At 48.9% G+C, this 21,329-nt stretch overlaps 1 pseudogene; it reads left to right on the top strand.

The window, feature by feature from the left end:
- Positions 1 to 3,532: 3,532 nt before the first annotated feature.
- Positions 3,533 to 12,488, top strand: LOC107144790 (annotated as a pseudogene).
- Positions 12,489 to 21,329: the final 8,841 nt, after the last annotated feature.

Raw genomic sequence — 21,329 nt, 5'->3', positions numbered from 1 at the left:
AAACGGAAGCAAGGGTGCAGGCTGGGTAGAGGGCGCCAAGCAAGAAGGAGTAGCAGGTGGACAGAAAGTAGGTGAGGGAGGTCCCAGAGGGGTCAGAGCAGAAGGTGGAGAACAGTAGGAAGGGGGTCCATCAAGGGGGTCAAAGTCTGGGGTTTGGGGAGGGTCCTGAATCCCTCACAAGAGATTTGTTGTCAGTAGCATGGAGCAAACTGACAAGGCTGTCCTTCCTGGGACAGCAGCAACAAGCATGCTTAGGGGTTGTGTTATGGGCTGGGTTGGGGTGAACCTTCTAGCAGGCACATTCAGAATGGAAGCCTGGAGTCCCTAGATAAAATGGCTCCTAAATCGAAGCCTGGGAGGCCCTGAATAAAATGGCTCCCGACATAAAATGGCAGATCTGACGACAATAATGATCTCATGCCAATACTTCTCAAAATTAAAAATGAATAGAACTAGAGATGTAGGTCACTAGTAAAGTTCTCCTGGGTTCAAACTTCAGTCTGAAAAAAAATTTAAAACAAATAAGAGAGAAAGTAAGATGCCAGCAGATTGGGAGTCTGTGGAGAGCTTGCTTTCAGCTTTTTTACTGATGGAGGGAACCTTCTCACTGAGTCATTACATGGTGTAAGGTGCAAATAATGCCTCCCATGACCTTATTGAAGCCAGAATTAAAGACAGGCAGTCAATGTAGATAGGTTATAGGGTTGATGGAGAAAATGAAGGCCAGTTGGAGTCCAGGAAGTTGGAGACCACCCCTGGGAGACTGGAATGGTAATGCCTCCTGAGCACTTTGACCACCAGGATTCCTGCAAATAATGCTCAGTGTGCTTCTGGGTTCCCTCAAATCTTTTTCTCTCAGACATTAAGAGGCTGGATTTCTCATCCCAAAGACCTTAGGAGTCCCCCAGTCCCAAACCTCTGACTGACATGCCCTCCTGAGGCACCAGTTTTCCCAGGGGAGATGACCCCTTGTTTCCATTCACGATATTTAAGCCCCATCAAAGACCTTCATGTATTCCGGGCAAAAGATGACCATTCCATTTGGCCATTTGGAACACCAGTGGACAGACAAGGTTAACATTAAGCCTGAGGGGACGCAGCACATGCAGGACTTTCCTTTTGGTGAAGACTGATAGGTACATCCTTATAGCATTTACTGAGTTCCTGCGAGCAAGCTTCCATGTTTCAATTCTGAAGAAGCACACTGTATTACCCAAAGGGGCTCCCACAATATTTTTTAGATCTTAAATAGATTTTAAATTGCTTTAGTGTGGAGCATGTGAGTGCGCGCATGTGTGTGTGTGTGTGTGTGTGTGTGAGAGAGAGAGAGAGAGAGAGAGAGAGAGAGAGAGAGAGTGAGTGTGTGCAGTATTAGGGACCATACCTACCTCCTTGGCCTGCTAGGTAAGCACTATATCACTGAGCAACATACATTCACAGCCCAGTGTGGAATGACTTACATGCAGTTAAATTCATCTCTTGAGTGGACAATTTACTCACTCTGAGGTAATATGTAAGATAAGCAAACACCACCACCACAAGTTTTACCAGTTTCTTTTTCTTCCTAAACTTCCTCATGCCCCTTTGTAGTCCTTCCTTGCCCTGAATCCTGCTCTAAGGCAGTCACCTAATTGCTTGGGTTCCTCTAGTTGGTCTTGCCCCAAATGTGATGCAAATGGACACTTTCAGGAATGGCTCTGTCACTTCTCATACTATTTTTGAGATGCACGAAGATCTCAAATTCCTTTTCCTGGGGAGTGGCATTGCTTGTAGGCACACACCATACTTTATCCACTGACCAGTTACTATACCTCTGAATGACTTCCATTTTTTGACCAATTCTAATGAATCTCTTAGGAACATCATCAGAAATTATTTATATGGACCCATGCTGTCATTTCTGTTGAGGAAAGACCTGAGAGAATTGCTGAGTCATATGGCAAGTGTGTGTGGAACCTTTAAGGGAAATACCAAACTCTTCTCCAAAAAGACTCTGTCACTTTGCATCCCTACCAGCCATTTATGAGGGTACCAGTTGCTCCATATCCTCTTCAACACTTGGTCTGATGGTCTTAGATCAAATTGTATTTAAACCACGTGTTGGGGATCTCATTGCAGATGTTTGTTTTGACTTTTAGTCTCTGCTTCCATCTTCCATTCTCTCTCTCTTTCTCTCTTGCCCTCTCTCATCTCTATAGATGTATAAGTTATAATATATACAAACACACACACAGATATACTCCTGAAACTCTTCATTGTTTCATTATTACTATTATCTTGGTGATTTTCAAACCCAAGTCCTGTGTAAGATGGTGCCATAAATGCCATGGGGGCCTTCAACCTAGCAGTCTCCAGATTAGGAAGGAGCACTTGTTGTCCAGTTGACACAAAGGAGCTTATAATAGGACTCATCTGGGAGGAGCCCAGAGCCCAGCTGAGAACTAGGTGAGGAGAATCAGAGCAGAGAAAGCATCTGCCCAGGATGGAGCTGGGTGATGGCTTGGAGCAGAGTGCACTGGAAGGAGAACTGAATCCACAACAGCCTTGCTAATTTGATGGAGGTCAAGGAGAAGCAGTGTTCTTAGCATGCTGGCTATGCACTTGTGGATAAAGCTGATTACTCCCCAATGTGGCTGAGAAGGACACAACACTGAGTTGTGAGAGCCTATGGTGGGGTGGGAGTAGGCCTGCCAAGGACGGTTTGCAGGGGATCCTCTAGGCTGCCTGAAGTTGAGCCCCACACCCCTTCATCAGGGAAGTCAGGTTGAGGAGGATCTCCTAACCCACACTGGCTTCCATTCACCCACGCAGGGCTCAGGATGTTTCAGAATCTCCCAGAGGCACCTAATCCCTGGGTGTTCCCTGGACTGGCAGGCATTCATTTCACATCTTTCCAGTGGATAAGTGACTATAAACTGGACCTTGGTTTTATGTGGATGGGGTATCTACAGAAATGCCTTCACAAAGAAGGGTCAGACTGAGAAGGGAGGGGCCCTCAGAGGATCTCAGAACATGGTCTATAAGAGATCAGGAACTATTGAAGGGCACCCCATCAGCTATGAAGGTCACAGTCACACCTCCCTGCCACTGTGCAGGCAGTTCCCTTCACTCCAACAAGGTCATCTGTATTTCTCCATCTCTGGAAATCTTCATTCTGCCCCCTCAGAGAAGCCCTCCAAGTGCCTCCAGTTACATACATCTCTGTGCGCCCTCCTCTCCTTCCCAACACCTTCATGGGCCTGGGAGAGCAAAGACAGGGAATTTGTGACTCCAGGTGTGAGGAGAGGGGTCCTGGGATCTCAAAGGGGCTGCAGAGGCTGTGCAGTATCTTGGGAGGTGGCCAAGGGAAGAAGAGGGGTAGGGCCCTGCCCACTGCGGCTCCATGAACTTTGAGAGTTCAGAGTGACTCTCCTGCAGCACACCCCTTCCAAGGCACCACCGATTTCCCAGCCTCCTCACTGTCAGATCCAAATTCCACCTGGCAGAATGCTGCTCTGCGTTTCTAGGTGAAGCCCAGGGAATACAGAAGCAGCCCTGGGAGCCGACCATGTGCCTGCATGGACTTCCTGCCTGGCTCATCATTGTGGCCTATGGGCTCCTGATGCTCCTCATCCAGGGCCAGGGTGAGGCTGCCATGGGGAGGGTGGTAGAGACCAGGTTGGATCTGCCAAAGTGCACAGAGACAGAGGCCTGAGCCTAGGGGGAAGGCACCAGGGCGGGGGAGTTGGTAGAGGAGACAGATGAAGGGGATGAGGGGTTGGAGAGTGAGCCAGAGAGGGTCAGAGCTGCATGAGGACACCCTCATGGGGGAGTGAGCTAGTGTGAGGGGATTCTGAGGAGCACATTATGGGCAAGTGAGAAGCCTCCTTGCAAAGCAACATAGATAGAGGACTTCTCCTCCCATGTGTGGCTGTGGCTGTACTACTACTCACCCTTGGATAATAACATCAGTAATAAGAAGAGCTTGCTGGTTACATTTGACTCTGAATGTTTTGACCCCTTGGCCAGAGAAGTGCTGGCACCTTCCACAGGGTCCACAGGCAAGGTAACTGGCCCTGGGTTTACAGTAGCCCGTGGTACTACTTCTCAATGCTGATCTGAATGACTGCTGGGTTCCCTTCTTTGGAAAACCAAAGTTGGCATGCCTTGGATTGTATTCTACAGCAAAGATGAAGTGCTCTGTACCTGCTACAAGTCTCTAGCCCCTTATCAGAAGGCACTGGCATGAGAGTACCATACCCAGGGAGTGTCACTAGCCCTGGATCCCTCCCACTACAAAGGCTCCTATTGTGGGTGTTGGTCTTAGCCCCAACTTTCCCAGCCTAATCTGCACCGAGGAATTCATGTTCCCTTGTCCCCCTTGGACCACCACTGATAGGCTTCCTCCCTTACCTGGGGCCTTAGAGAACCAGAACTTTCTCAGTAGAAAGATTTTTCTGGCTTTACTGAAAGATTCTATTTTCTTTTTAATATTTATTTTTTTAGTTATAGGTAGACACAATATTTTATTTTATATTTATGTGGTGCTGAGGATCACACCCATTGCCTCACGCACGTCAGAGGAGTGCTCTACCTCTGAGCCACAACCCCAGCCCCACTTCCACCCCCAAAGGATTCTATTTTCAACAGTCTTTTTTCTGTAACTCACTTCCAAAAAAAGAAAAAAAATACCTGAGTCCCGAGAGGGTATAGATTTGCATCCCACTGTTTTCTGCCCACCCAGTCCTGGCTCCTCCACAGGCCCATCTAGGTCTTAAATAGGGTCCAGGTGTTACGCACTACTCATCTTTGTCTCTCACCTAAATGGTCACAAATCCATCTTTTCTAGTGTGACATTTTCCTCATCTGGACACGAGGAAACTTCACTTCACTACATGCATACAAGTGTGAGATTCGTCCTGCTGTTTTATGTAGGGCTTATCCTCAAAGAAGCAGCTACATTATGTCATCAGACTGTGAGCAGGAATACTTAGCAGACTTTGTCCTCTGTAATTACAAAATCAGGCACTAGTGGCCAGTCACCACATGAGTTACATGGACCACGATCCCTCTGGCAAGGCATTGTGTGGAGACAGCATGTTGGTAGGGACAGGAGTGTGTCTTTGGACTTGGAGAGATGTTGGTCAATTTCCTTCTCTGGTCCTGTGAGTGGCTGCTGCCTTGGCCTGTCCTGTACCAGGGAGCATCAAACATGCAGATCCTAGGGGAATCTGGTGGGAGAGAGGAGGAGGTTTGGAGTTTTTAACCTTTTCTTATGGAAACCAGCTCAGATCTACCACATTCTAGAGTGAGATCTTGAGCCTGCGGGAGGGAAAGCTCCCGTGTTCTGGGAGCTGTGGAGATGACAACAATAGCAGGAGAACTGTGGACCTGACTGCCACCTACCTGCACCCTGAAGCACAGAGTGAACTGGGACAGCCAGAGAGCTGCATAGCACCCAAGAGCGGGCCCATTCTAGGGTAGAGAGAAGATTTAAATGCAGCATGCCCAATATCAACCTTTAACAAATATCACGACTTGGAAAAGCCAGGTATATCTAGGTTGACTTTCCACTGGCTCCTTGCCTTGATCCCCAACTCCAGGTAAGACGAGATTTGTAGGGTCTGAACTCATAGCTCCCCTCCTAACACCTGATTCTCCTTTCCTGAATGATGCTTTTTTATGTCATTTCTCGTCTTCTCAACCATGAGATCCTTGAGGATGGGAAACTTTAGTCCCATTCCCACAGTCCTCCTAGTGCATGACATGACCTGGCACAGTGAGTGCAGTGGACACTCTTGCCCCATCAGCCCAAAAGACATTCTTCTGGAAGATGGTAGGGCTGAGAAGATGGTGGCAAGTCACAAGAGCCTGGTGAGCCTGGAAGGATAGGCTGTGAGCTGGTCGAGTGATAGTGGTGGTGGGGATAGGGATAAGGGATGAGCAGAAAGATTCTGAAGTGAATGTTGACAGATCAGGCTCCCTCCAACAAGGCTGAGCTGAGGAGGGCCAACCAGGCCCAGTGCTGCAGGTCAGCAGCTGATTGATGAGACCTGATCCTGAAGTACATCTCTCTGCCCACAGGCCAGGACTCAGTCAGCCCCATCCGGATGACTCACACTGGGCAGGTGCGGGGCAGCCTCGGTCACGTGAAGGAAACTGATGTGGGGGTCCACACCTTCCTGGGAATTCCCTTTGCCAAGCCACCTGTAGGACCACTGCGCTTTGTAGCCCCTGAGCCACCTGAAGCTTGGAGTGGTGTGAGGGATGGGACCTCCCACCCGGCCATGTAAGCTTACCAGGGATCTGGGTAACCTCAGGGTTGTGGTGGGGGTGGATATTCCAAGCCCTGGGCAAGGCTGCAGTGGCTCTTTTATCTAAACTGCACTGAAAGGCCTGGGGCTATAGGTCAGTGCTAATGTGTTTTTAGCAATCTAATGCATGGGCTTTGAAACCCAGGCCCTAAATAAACAGATACATAAAAATATATCCCTCTGCATTGGGGCAATTCCCACATTCATTTTTCCAATGCAGGAGTAACTTTGCCAGGCCCCTGTCTCAGGGCGTGGAACCCAACAGGCATTAACTCCAGGTGCTGAACCCAAGGGCAGAACACATGTCCCTGGATTTGGCTTACTCCAGGTGTTCTCTCCCACCAGGGGAGATGTGTCTGGGAGAGGGTCGGCTTGGCTCTCTGAACCTATAAAAGACCTTGACTCCAGCAGTCGATGCTGCAGATCCCTAGGAGGGCAACAGTGGTGGCTCCCTGGGGACCCCACTCACAGGGCCAAGGGAAAGGGGCATGTGCTTACAGCTTGAGACTCAGTGGAGGGGTGAGGTTTTCTGAGAGTCTCGAGTTGGGCTGTGGGATGCCCTGTTACCCTTCTATGAGAAACTAACTTCCATCCACTCAGGCACCAGCTGTGTGGGGACACCTATGCTGTTCCAGGCCTGAATGGGGACAGGGATAAGTGGTGATTGTCAACAAGGCAGCCAGTGTTTCCCACACAGGGCCCTAGAGTCAGGATTGCCCAGCCTCAGGGGGAGTGGACACAAGCTCTCAACAACCTTGAGGCCTTCCTGGAGGTCTGGGCTCCATCCCTGCTTCCCTGAACCTGTGGCCTGGAACTCAGTGGGAAATGACTGGAAAGAAGGATCATGTGAGGCAAGGCATCAGTTAAGGCAGGGAGTGAGGTTGTCTGGGATGGAGTCAGGACCTGAGGTCTGAATTGACCACTGCTCAGCCCCTGGAGTAACTGTATTCCATTGTCACCAGGTGTCTGCAAAATGCAGATGCATTGAATCTAGAGGCTCTGAACCTAGGGAGGAAAAACTTGCCTCCCATCCCTATGTCAGAGGACTGCCTGTACCTCAGCATCTACGCGCCTGCACATGCCCGTGAGGGCTCTAACCTGCCTGTGAGTGTTAAGTCATGGTCAGTTGAAGGGTGGGAGAACATTTTTTGGGAGAACATTAGAAGTGGGCTTGGGACATGGTTCAAGGTAGAGAGTTAGCACAATGCTGTGAAGCCCTGGGATTGACCCCAAATAATACATAACAATATCAATGACACTGGAAGACACAGGTTCAGCTGGCCACCACTGTGGAGTGAATTACCATGAAAAGTTTCTCACTATCAGCTCCAAGAAGGCCTCTTATGCAGGCAGGAAGCTGACCTAGGCATGGAGTCAAAGAGCCCTGGATGCTCTCAGAGGCCAGGTGTTCTAAGCCAATGATCAACTCACCAGCTTGTACTCAGGAGATCCATTCACGTGCACAAATGCTGCACTTTGAGATCACTAAATTCCATGACCATGGATTATTTTTGGGACCAGATATTAGATGACACTTTAAATTAATGTTCAAGTGGGATAATCACAGACATCAATTTTCTTTTCCTTTTATACTAGTTCTGAGAGGAAGAGATCCACATTCTGCCTCCTGGTTAGACTCCAAAAATATGGGAGGCCTGATCTTCCAAATTGAACTTACTCTGTCACCAGTGCCCTAGGTCATGAGGTCCTACTAGCGTTCTGTGTGGGTAGCTAAAGAAGACAAAGTGGTGTTCAGAGTAGGGCTTCAGCCAGGATGGAGTGGGCAGGGTGGCCACCACATGGTATATCTCCTGATTTCCCAGGTGATGGTCTGGATCCATGGTGGTGGCTTGGTGATGGGCTCAACTTCCATGTTTGATGGTTCTATTCTGGCAGTCATTGAAAATGTACTGGTGGTCAGTATTCAGTACCACCTGGGAGTTCTGGGCTTTTTCAGGTGAGCCTGGGACACAGATGATGGATGGGGACTGAGTTGACAGAGGACGATCTACTGATCATCATCCTTTCCATCTCTCAGCACTGGAGACCAGCATGCCACTGGCAACTGGGGCTTCCTGGACCAAGTGGCCGCCCTACACTGGGTCCAGCAGAATATCGCCCACTTTGGAGGCAACCCTAATCAAGTCACCATTTTTGGTGGATCTGCAGGTGGCACTAGTGTGTCCGCACATGTGGTGTCTCCAATGTCCCAAGGACTCTTCCATGGTGCCATCATGGAGAGTGGGGTGGCCCTGCTGCTTGGCCTCATCACCAGCTCATCTAAAGATGTCTCCACAGTGAGTATCCTTTACTGCCCACAGCCAAATCTGATGCCTCACCCTTCAACTTCAGAGCCTCTGCCACTCTGTCTGTTCCATGGTAACAAAGACCATGCAGGTGTCTTTGAGACTGGCCACAACCCCAGGGTTTTAGAGGACCTCAAAGGTCAGAATCTACACACCTCTGCCTCAAGTGTTTGATTTTGCTCTATGTTCTGCAAAACTGCACCCAGGGGTCCTTATCCTCAGAAGACCCATATAAGCCGGTGTGATGGCTCCTCTGGCTGACACCTGAGGTTCAGGGAAGATGGAAGAATTTCACACCTGCAGCAGTATAACAAGGTACACTTTGAGAATTAAGGGCAACATGCACAGAGCTGAGATTTAGGCAATACTGCCCTTTCTTTACAGATGGTGGCCAACCTGTCTGCCTGTGAGCAAGTAGAGTCAGAGGCCCTGGTGAGCTGCCTGTGGGGCAAGAGTGAACAGGAAATGCTAGCTATTACCAAGGTAAGGCTGAATGGATGTTAGTGAGGAGACAGGGGTTATGGTCTAAGGAAAATACAGTGCCTTCTACTGTGGAACAAGGATCTCATTTCCAGGGCTTGGTCTTCTTATATCCTCAGAGTTCTGGATGGGAATTGAGATAAAAATATGCTGAACCAGGTGTAGAATCTATGAATGCATCATGGGTTAGTTAGGATGGGTTGGAGGTAACTTTGGTGTCATTAGAAAAGAGACTTTTCTTCCCATAATCATGGACTTTGAATGCCCCCTTAGCCCTTCAAGATGATTCCTGCTGTGGTGGATGGGGCCTTCCTACCCAGGCACCCCCAGGAGCTTCTGGCCTCTGCTGATTTTCAACGTGTTCCAAGCATCATTGGTATCAACAATGATGAGTATGGCTGGCTCCTTCCCATGGTGAGACCCCTCTACAAACCCTCATGATAGTGTCAGGGGGGAGTGGCTTTAGACTTCGTACCTCCTGGATATCCCATCCCCAACTCTAGACTATCATTTCACCACACAGTTCTTGGGCCCACCTGAAATCCAGAAAGACGTAGACAGACAGACCATGCGAGCTGTTCTGCAGAGAATATCAGCATAGATGGTGAGACTTCTAGGGTCCTGCACCAGGCAGAGTGCAGCCAGACACTCTTCCTTTTCAGTAATCCCCAGGAACAAGATAGATCTATGTGCATTTGTGGTGGGGCAGCACAGCTTGACACCTTTGCCCTATTCCCAGACACATCCCAAACCCCAATCCCTACCCTTTAAATCCTGCCTCCCTACCCCAGAGATTGCCTTACCTGACTCTCCCTGATCCCCTGGACTAGATGAAGTTGCCTGCTGAATGTGCTGACCTATTGATGAAGGAGTACATGGGAGACAACGAGGACCCCCACACCCTCCGACTCCAGTTCCAGGAGATGATGGCAGACTTCATGTTTGTGATGCCTGCACTCCAAGTAGCACATGATCAGAGTGAGTGTATCTGAACCTGAGTCCTGGCTTCCTAGGAGACAGCGCAGAGCTGTGGGTCCCAGGAGAGGTCTGGTGTCAGGTCCTGACACATGTCTTTATCTAGACCCTGTTCCCAGGCACCTGAAGGCCCTCATCTCAGTAAATCCTTATGGCTAGAGTAACAGATAGACATCACATTCATTTTACAGAGGAGGGAACTAAGTTAGTGGCACTCAAGGGCTTGCTTGTGACCACACAGCCAGGAAGTCCAAGATATGACTTAACAAAGAGCCTTCCAACTACACCCTGATCCATTTTGAGCTTCCAAGCCACTGTGAAGATTCAAACAGTGCTGGACCTAGCAATCTTGACACCAAGAGTGACACATCCCGTCCACCCTCCAGGCTCCCATGCTCCTGTCTACTTCTATGAATTCCAGCATCCGCCCAGCATCATTAAGGACATGAGGCCTCCACATGTGAAGGCTGACCATGGTGACGAGTTCATCTTTGTCTTTGGATCCTTCATTAATGGCTTCAGAGGTGAGTTCTCCTTGTTCCACAGAAGTATTCTCATGACTACAAGGTGACAATCACTCTCATGGTACAATGAGAAACTGGGGCTAAGCGAGAACATGGGATCCAGTGTCTACCATCTTACAACTCAATGGGTCATTCCAGGGTTAGACCTTTCCCACTCTAATCTACACTCCTTTCTACCTATTCCCACCCCCAAACATGGTGTCTAGCATAGGAGAAGAAGGGGTTGGGTAAAAGCCTAATTATTTCTTAAATGATTTCACAGTGTCCAAATAAGGAAACTGCTAGGCCAAGGAGGAGCCCAGTGTTAATTCAGTTAAAGGCTGGGAGTAGTAAAGGCAGGTTGGGCAAGCAGAGGGCCTGGCCCTGGGACTGTTGTGATAGGGAAGGGACACAAGCCTGGGGCTGGGGTGGTGACTGTGGCACAGGAGTGGACAGCTGGATGGGGTTGGCCAGGACCTGGACCCTTGCCTTCCTCCTCCCACAGTTGTGCTCACTGAGGAGGAGGAGCTGCTTAGCAGGAGGATGATGAAGTACTGGGCCAACTTTGCTCGAAATGGGTGAGAAAACCTTAACACTGCAACCTCCCAGGGGGCAAGAGCCCTCCACTGCTCCACTTGTCTGAGGTGACCCCATTAGCTATTGTGTGTCCTTCATCACATCCTAGCCCCCTACCCAACAGGATGATCCACACTGAAAGAGGGTGCTTTTTGGGTGCAGGTCACTGTCTCTTCTCACAGTGGTCCAGAGGGTGAGCCATAGTGCTGGACTACCATGAAAGCCAGCCTCTCACAGGGAACGGCAACACAGGCCAGGTTGCTCTGCCCTGTGTGAAATGACAGTAGTGAGAGGTCATTGCTTTTCTACATCGGGACTCCTTTCCACATTCTCAACACCCCTGTGTGCCTGGCTGGCTGTCCTATTTATAATTGGGGTGGAAGGTCAGGTCTGAGTTCAAAGGATCTCAGACTGACCCTCGCCCTGCCCTGCTGGGAGGGCATGTGCACAGGAACCCCAACAGAGAGGGCCTATCCCACTGGCCACTGTTCGACCAGGACCAACAGTACCTGCAGCTGGACATCCAGCCTGCTGTGGGCCAGGCCCTGAAGGCACACAGGTTTCAGTTCTGGACCAAGACCCTGCCTCAGAAGATCCAGGAGCTAAAGGAGGTGGAGGACAAGCACACAGAACACTAGTTTCCTTGTCAGGAAGAGAGGGGTGTGCTAGGTGTGATGGTATCTTCCTGTGGTGCCCACACATACCCACCCAAGAACCAGGGATAACCCACTCATTCACATAGCTATTTGTCCATACATTCCACCATGGGTCCTCTCTTGTTAGACACACTCAGTAATTCCCAATGCATGCCCACCTTCCTCCTCACCCCCCTGTGCCTGAGTCCCTCCCTATCTTCTCTCTCTCCTTCTCTACAACCCCATCTATGCCCTCTTCCCAGTTGCCACACCCTCCCATGCTGACGGAGAAGTTTTAGGAAGTGGTGCTTGTACTTTTCTGAACCTCTTGCCCATCTCTCAGCAAGTATCCATGTTCTCATACCAGTGGGACTTCTACAGAAAAGCTGTACACCACAAGCCCCAGGGTTTTACTCCATCAGGCTGCTGTGACAACAACAGCAACAGCAACAACAGCAACAACTCCAATAATACCCTAGCTCAGTATGATGGCACATGCCCATAACCCAAGCCACTCAGGAGGCTAAGGGAAAAGAATTACATATGCAGCCCAGGCTGGTCACCAGTGGAGACCTGAGGGTAAAATAAACTTACAAGTCCTGGGAGAGTAGCTCAGTGGCGGAGTACTTTCCAAGCATGCAGAAGGTCCTGGGTTTGATCATAGTGCTACCACCTAAATATCAACAAATAAACACAATAAACTGGGTAGCTCATAAACAATGCAAATGTGTTGTCTTCTGTGGAGGAGGTGACAAGTCCAGAATCAAGTGTTAGCAGATATGTTGTCAGGGGATGTCTTACTTTGGTTTCTAGATGGCACATTCCCACTATGTCCTCACTTAGCAGAAGGGCCAAACAAGTTCTTTTGGGCCTATTTGACAGTTCCTAAACAGAGTCCCCTTCCAATGATTCATCACTTTCAGATTGGCTGGTTTTCTTTCTTTCTTTCTTTCTTTCTTTCTTTCTTTCTTTCTTTCTTTCTTTCTTTCTTTCTCAATCAAAGCCCAGGTAGTGGACTGATTTTATTAGTTATACATTTTGTGTGTGTGTGTGTTTGTGTGTGTGTATGTTGTTGGGGGATGAGCTTAGTGCATTAGAACTTAATGCACTAGTGTGTGCTAGGCAAGCACTCTACCAATTGAGCTCTATCCCCAGCCCATGGAGACTTGCTTTCACTGTATGCATTTGCAGCACACAAACTTTCAGGCCAAACCCTTAGAGTTCCCACATCTAACCCACCCAAGCTACAAACAAAACCAAAGTTCCATATCCCTGAGCCACTTGGGGATTAAATGTCATCCTTCGTTAACATTTAAATCTACACACACACACACATCTCTTTCTGTCCCAAGGAGGTGACAGGCCCAATACTTATGAGAAGCAGGACTGGGCTTTTCCATTGGCTTCTGGAGCCTGAGCCAGCTGGGTGCATCCTGGAGAACCAGGTGGAGTCCTCAGGGTCCTGTCTTCGAAGTTGCCTCTTATTCTCTGTGGATCTGCAGACACTGTGAACCCCACACTGACACAATCACAACACAGTTTTCCACTTCACCCCCCCATGCCTTAATGCTCTGAGGATCCTTCTTCATTCCACATTTTTACTATCAGTTTGGGGACCTTCACCAAGAGGTAGATAACAACTTCCAGATTAGGAAGGAACACTGTGTTTTCCAGTTGACATAAAGAAGCTTATAGCATGACTATGAACTGGGAGGAGCTAGAATATCTCAACCTCCACAGCCCCAGCTAAGAACTAGGTCAGGGAAATACAGAGAGAGCATCTGCCTGGATGGGAGCTGGGACAGTGGCTTGGACCACAGTGCAGTGGACGGAAAACTTTCAATTAACAACAGATCTTGCTGTTTAGGTAGAAGTCAAGGAGAAGCCCAGGACACAGCCACCTGAAAATATTGTCACTCCTAGAAAGACACCAATAAAGGACACTTGCTATCCTGGCATTTAGGAATGAACCCAAGCTAGAATGAAGAAGCCAAGGCCTGTTAGGAGAAGGTACTGAAGGTCATCTGAGGTGGAGCCCACACCCCTTCCTCCAGGAAGTCAGGCAGAGCAGGCACTCCTGTCTCCTGCTGTATTCCCTATGTCCTTGCAGGATTTGAGAAGATTTGACATCTCCTGCTTATGGGCCTGTCTCCCCAGCGGCACCAGATGCCCAAGAAGCCCGTCCAGGCCCACAGTGCTAGAACCAGAAATTCCTCAAAAGGTTTGTCAGGTGCGTAAATAACAGAAAACTCACTCTCAGAGGGAGCTGTCCTCAGGGGAAGCCACAGGGTAGGGGGAGACCAAGTGGAGGGGGTGGGTTCTTAAGAAGTGTCACAGTTGCAGTCACCAGTGTATTTCAACAGAGCAGCCAGGACCAATTAGGGACAGGTTTACACAGACCCTCAGACCAGGACTACAAGGACCTTGGAGGGAACTCAGGAAACTATGAATGCTGAGAGGAAGAAGGACTTCCCAGTACCATGGGCACAGTCACACTGCCCAGTTTGCTCAGGCAGTCCCCTTCATGCCCCAAGGTCACCATTCTCACCTTTGGCAGATCTTCATTTTGTGTCCCCTCAGAGAAGCCCTCCTGGCTCCTCCAATTACAGCCCACTGCTCCCTCCTCTCCACCCCAACCCCCTCATGGGCCAGTGTTATGGTTTAGAGAGGGGGTGTCCCCCAAAGCTCATGTGTGAGACAATACTCCAAAGTTTAGGGGTGACATGATTGGATTATGAGACCTTAACCCAATCATTGAATTAATCCCCTGATGAGGCTTCACTGGATGGTAACTGTAGCCATGGAGGGTGGAGCTGGAGGAGGTGGGTCACTGGGGCATGACTCTGGGGTATGTATTTTGTCTTTGTTGAGTGGAGCTCGCTCTCCCTCTGCTTCCTGGTATGATGTCTTGGGCAACGCTCCTCCACTACACCCTTCCACCATGATATTCAGCCTCTCCTTGAGACCTAAGCAATGGACCTGCTGTCTATGGTCTGAGCCCTCTGAAACCATGAGCCCCAAATGAACTTTTCCTTTTCTATGTTGTTCTTGTCAGGTCTTTGGTCACAGCAGCAAAAAGAAAGAGAGAGAGAGAGAGAGAGAGAGAGAGAGAGAGAGAGAGAGAGAGAGAGAATAAAAGAGCCAGTGGCTGCTAGGACAGTAAATTAGTGACTCTAGGGATGAGGAGTGGGTTCCTGAGGTCGCCTTGTCCTGCCCAGTTCCCAACTGGCTCTGGGACCTCTGCATGTTAAGAGTGGCTCTCCCACAGTGCCCAGCTTGCAGGATACCACTCAGTGCTCTGCTTCCTCCCTGGGGATCTAAACTTTACCTGGGCCCAGGTCCTTTTCTGTGTGGACATCTGAAGCAGAGCCACGACAACAGCACAGAAATAGCCCTGGGAGCCGACCATGTGGCTCTATAGACTTCCTGGGCAGCTGGGCATCGTGGCCTGTGGGGTCCTGCTGCTCCTCCTCCAAGGCCACGGTGAGGCTCCAGTTTGGGTTTGGAGGGATCTGGTCTGGAGTCCCATTAGCCAAAGGGTGCAGATAAAGAGACAGAGGCTGCAGGAGGGTAGGTGACAGGGAGGGGGAGGATGGTGGAAATGATAGAGGACAGAGGGGAATGTGCAGCCACCCCGGGCTCCCCCAAATGCCCAGGGTGTCTCCCCTGAAGTACAGACAGGGTCAGTCAGCCTGATGTCAACACCACCAAGGAGAAGGCAGGGTATGAGGGGAGACTGAGGAACCCAGAAGAGCAGGGCCAACTTCCCTGTCTCTGGACGGGCATTCAGGACACTGAGTGCTGGCTGTGCTGGAGCTCCAGCTGCCAATGGGAAAAACAGCCACTTAGGAACACCTTCCTGCTGCCATTTGGCTCTAGGTCATGCCTTTGGCCAGAGGGGTGACCTGGCCCTCTCAAAGGGGCTCCAGGCAAGGTTATCTGTCTTTGGGAGATATACAGAAGGCCCAAGGCACTGTGTCCTAAAGGGGATCTGGGATGTCACTGGATTCCTGTCACTTTATGCACCTGAACTAAAAAACGGTATGGCATGGCCATTAGGGCAAATGTGAAAGGGTGCTGAGCCAACAGGCAGCATCCAGGCCCTCATCAGAAGTTAGGCAAGGTTGGCAGGATGCCTGGGCTGTCCTTGCCCTTGATACCCTCCATAAAAGCCTTCTACCATGGGGCCCCCCTTATCTCCTGCTACTCCTCCCCTTTATGCCCAGGAGGAGTACACACTCACCTCTCCCCCATGGCACACCCTCAAAGGGTCTTTCCCACTTCCCTGCTGTTGACCAGGCTCCTCTCAAAAGTCACTAGGACTTTCTAGACAATGAAAGCTGCCCAGCGTCAATGATGGCTGCCATTATAAATATTGTCTTGGCTTCCCCCATTAGAAAAATGTATTAATAAGTAACAACAGAGCATGATTTGGGTTCCACCTTCTTCTGTCCCCACCAGTCCTGGCTCCTTCAAGAGGAGGAACCATCAAGACCTCAGGGACTTACACACAATGCCCAGGAATTTACATGTGTGTGTGATGTGTGTGTGTGTGTGTGTGTGTGTGTGTGTGTGTGTAAGAGAGAGAGAGAGAGAGAGAGAGAGATATTTTTTTTCTCATGCCTGGTTTCCATCTACATGACCACAACTCACCCTCTGGGGCACCATGCTTTCCCCTTCCTAACACAGGAGTCACCTCACACTCTTACATGTTGCAGCTTCCTCCACCATCAAGTGGAAAGGATGATGTGCTGCTGACTTAACAAGTCTCTGATCAGGGACATTTTAGCAGACTTTGTCCATTCTGTCACAACACACACCTGAGGCATCTGGGTCTGCTGTCTGTGTACATTACATGAAAAGAAATTTCACCCAGTAAGGAATTCTGTGTAGGCAGCCTGTTACAGGGAAGAGGTGCATACCACCCATGCCTCCTTTTGAGTACTAAGTGAAACCCCAGGTTGCTTTACCACTGAGCCATGTCCCCCAGCCCTTTTCATTGCATTTTGATGCAGCATCTCACTAAGTTGCTTAGGGACTTGCTAATTTTCTGAAGCTAGCTTCAGCCTCCTGAGTCCCTGGGATTACAGACATGAGTGTGCCTTTTGACTTGGAACATATCACAGTTCATTTTGGGGTGCTAAAACAATAGAACTGACCTGACATTGGATGATGTATAAAGAAAATAGATTTATTTACCTCTGCCCAGGTGACCCTCTCTGGTTCGGTCTTGTTAACGAATTTTGGCTCTATCATAACTTGGTAATGGCATGACATTGTAGGACTCTGTGGAAGACAGATCACATGGTGAGAGAGGCAGCAACAGAAATTGAAGAGGAAGACTTGCTTTTTTAAAAAAACATTATTAGTTATTGATGGACTCTTATTTGTTTGTTTATGTGGTGGTGAGAATTGAACCCAGTGCCTCAAATGCACTAGGCAAGGACTCTACCACTGATCCACAACCCCAGCCCCAGACTTGCTCCTTTAGAAAATACACACTCACCTCAAAGGAATTAATCTACTCGAAAGACTAGCATTGTCTGTTCACAGGGCAGTCCTGAGCCAATCACTAGGTCCTACTTCTGAAAGGTACCACCTCACTGGGGACCAGTATTTCATGATAGGAACCTTTGGCGGGAAAACCATACCCAAACCATACCATTCTGCCCCCACCCCCAAGGTTCACGTTCTTCTTTCAATACAAAATGCAGTCAATCCATGCCTATAGTCCTCAAAGGCTGAAGCCTTGCCAGCATGACTCCAAAGTGCAAAGTCCCAAGTCCCATCTGAAACTCAAGGCAAATGACTTCCAACAAGTACATGGTTTCAGGATACAGCCTTGAAACAGTCACAGGGCAGATATTCCTGTGGCCAAAAGGAGGAATAACAAGTAGAAAGGGCTCCCATACCCATAGCAAGTCTGAAAACAACCAAAGAACACACTAGATCTCCAAACTCCAAGTCCAGCCTCCTAGACACAGGGCAGGGTATTCCCCATGGCCTTGGGCAGCCCCACCCCTGGGGTGATGCTGGTTGCAGCCCACATAGCTGCTCTCATGGGCTGCTTGCCATGGCCTGTGGCTTTCCTAGGCTGGCATTGCACACTGTCAGTGGCTCTAAACTTCTGGGGTCTCAAGAGCAGTGGTCCAACTCTCATGGCCTCACTAGGCATTCTGGTGAAGAATCTTTGCAGTGACTTCACCCCAACAGAAGGGCCTCCAGAACTTTCCTTTGAAACTCCAGGAGACACTGTTGTGACAGCAGAGCCCTTGGATTCTCTGCACCTGCAAAATAGCACCATGTGGGCGTCACCAAAGTCTGTTGCTTGCTCCCTTTGGAGCAGCATCAGGAGTCATGCGTGGGCTTTCGTGAACCATGCCTGGACAGACCCAGAGCATTTTGCTAGAACACAAGGAGCAGAATCCTGAGACAATGCTGGGGCCCCTTCCATGGTCTTCGGGGCTCTTGATGCAAGGGCACCTGGAAGATTATGTGTAGGCCTCAGGCCTTCTCTCCCATGGTTTTGAAGCAGAGAGCGTGGCTCCTTCCCACCCACAGTAATCTCTTTCCCATCCTCTATATTCTCACCCAATCTCCCATTTTGCTCTTTAGGTGGGCAGACTGTGACATTCCCAGTGTTTTAGGGTATGCTTGCCTTTGTCAAGTATCATTGTAAATCTCACTGAAAATGACCAAAAATAACCACACAACTCCTTCCATATTTTGCTTAGAAATGTTCTCTAAATCCTCTAGATTGTCAATCTTATATTTGACCTTCCATGGCATCTTTAGGCATGAATACAGTGTAGCCAAGTGTTTGTAGTGATCAAAGAGAGCCTTTCTTCTAATTTCCACAGATGGCTCCCACTTCCTTCTGAAGCCTCCTTAGGATGGCCTTTACAAAGCACATTGCCATGAGCATTCTGAACATGACCACTTACCCAATCTCTAGGATGTTCTAGCTCTTTCTTTGTCTCTTTGTCGTCTGAACTCTCACCAGGATTTCTGACAATTCTCCATGTACAGCAGAACAAGACTTTTCCTTCTTTTTCATTCTCCAACTTCTTTTGTTGTTGTTGTACAGGGGATTTAACCCCAGGGCACTGAACCACTGAGTCATATCCCCAATCCTTTTTATGTTTATTTTATTTTTTTATTTATTTATACTTTTTCTAAAAATAATATGTTTGTTATATATGACCACAGAATGCATTGTAATTCATATGACACATATAGAGCACAATGTTTTGTATCTCTGGTTATATACAAAGTAGAGTCACACTTTGCTTTCCTAAATCAGGAAATTTTCCTGATGCTCAATGCTCCTGCCAGCCTGGCCACTGGGCCTAGCCAAATGGGTAGGTTAGGGTAAGGGTGATGGTAAGTCTGAGCTTAGCAGGGTTCAGAGTGACCCTCGCCCCACACTACTGGAAAGGTGTGTGCATAAGAACCTCAATGGTGAAGGCCTGCCCCACTGGCCACTGACCAGCTGTATCTGCAGCTGGCCATCCAGCCTGCTGTGGGCCTGGCCCTGAAGGCCTAGAGATTGCAGTTCTGGACGAAGACCCTGCCACAGAATATCCAGGAGCTAAAGGGAGCTGAGGACAAGCCCACAGAGCTCTAGCTCCCTGTTCAGGGAGGAAGTGATGGGCTACGTGCAGGTGGGGTCTGCCTGTGTTGTCCTCTGTTTCTCACCCAGGAGCCAGGGTTGGCCCTCTCGTTCCCAGAGCCATTCATATACGCTTCATTTGTCCATTCAGCCAACACTGATGAAGAACTCACCTCATGATGGTCATTGCCCAGGCTGCCTTGGGTCCTCTCTCATTAGACACACTCAGTCAATCCCCCCAGGAAGCTGTGGATGAGTAAGCCCAGTGGATGCCCACCTTCCTCCACTGGGCCTAAATATACTCCCAACTGGGCCTGAGTATACTCCTCCCTTCCTCACCTCACCCCACCTCCCCAGTACTTTCTGTCTCCTCTCCTCCAACACCCTTCAAAGGAGGGCTATGCTGTGAGAATGTTGCCCACACCTGAGTGTCAAAATCCCACATCTACTTCTCAGCAAGTCTCAGGTATTCTCATCTCTGACATTGACCACTAGACAGACTAGACTAGAAAATCTGTTTACCTAAAGCCCTATATCTTCGTACATTCAGATTGCTGTAACAAATAACATCACAAAGTGGGTAGCTTATAAACCACAGAAAATTATTCAGAGTTTGCAAAGTTATTTCCAACTTAAGATGCCAAGCCTGGCATGGTTGCACACATCTGCAATCCCAGCAACTCAGGAGTCTGAGGCAGAAGGATCAGGAGTACAAGGGCAGCTTCAGCAACGAAGTGAGACCCTCTCTGAAAGGACACTTGCAACATCTAAGGACAACACCACACATCGGAATCCCACATGAGAGATTTATTGTCATAGTATGGAGCAAACTGACAAGGCTGTCCTTCCTGGGATAGCAGCAGCAAGCATGCTTAGGGGTTGTGTCTGGGCTGGGGTGGGGTTAAGGTTTTGAGCAGGCACATTCAGAATCGAAGCCTGGGAGTCCCTAGATAAAATGGCTCCTAAATCAAAACTTGGAGTCCCTATATAAAAATGACTCATGATCTAAAATGGCAGATTTGGTGTCAATATCTCAAACCAATTATTCTTCCATTGTTATTTTCATAGATGTGGGGTTGTGGGGGGGACACAGTGGTGTTTCTTCTGTAGTTTCTTCAGCTAGTTAAGGGCACAGAATCTCATTCCTATGAAGGGGGTCAGGGAGGGTTTTAGGTGGAGCCAGAGTTTCTGGAGTTGGAGCAATTGACCATGAGTCATAGGGCTCCGTCTTGGGAGTCAGGGGCTGGTAGTCTTGAAGGAGAAGATGTTGATTGACCACTTGTTGGTGAATTTGTGTATCTGATCTTGCAGGAACTTCTGTAGGCAACTTAACAGTCATGGTCAGAAAGGAACATACAAAGGACTAATAGTGGTCCTGCGAGGTGGAGAAGCCAAGGCCACACTAGACTGCACATTCCCCAAGGGGACTGTTGGCCTATTTGCTGTTTCCTCTTTTCTAGCTGCTCTTGTAGTTGTTTTTTGCTTGTTCTTCCTACCCCTGACTGGTGGACATAGAACAGCACTGCTCCTGTAGGTATAGGCAGAGGCCTCCTTTCTCTGCTCTTAATATGTCCAGTCCACAGTGGTTTTATAGGACCACAGAGGCTAAGAAGTCCAGTTGATTCTGGAGAGTTACTATACATTCAGCTACCTGCTGGTTATCCCCTATCAGCTGATTGGAGAGCTGATGAAAGTGGGAAATGGATGTGGTTATTCCTGCCCTTCCTGTGGCCAGGCCTGCTATAACCCCAGGCTGGCTTGTAGGGAAACAAATGGAATAGCCCATTTGTGTCAAGGGCTCATATGAGCACAGACTTACCAAGGAGCTCTTTATTTCTTCTTATTTTTTTTATTGGTTGTTCAAAACATTACAAAGCTCATGACATATCATCTTTCATACATTTGACTCAAGTGGGTTATGAACTCCCATTTTTACCCCAAATACAAAT

Source organism: Marmota marmota, unplaced genomic scaffold (assembly GCF_001458135.2).
Source record: "Marmota marmota marmota unplaced genomic scaffold, marMar, whole genome shotgun sequence".
Lineage (NCBI taxonomy): Eukaryota > Metazoa > Chordata > Mammalia > Rodentia > Sciuridae > Marmota > Marmota marmota.
Note: the sequence above shows the minus strand (reverse complement) of the source record. Positions and strands in the feature narration are given on the sequence as shown.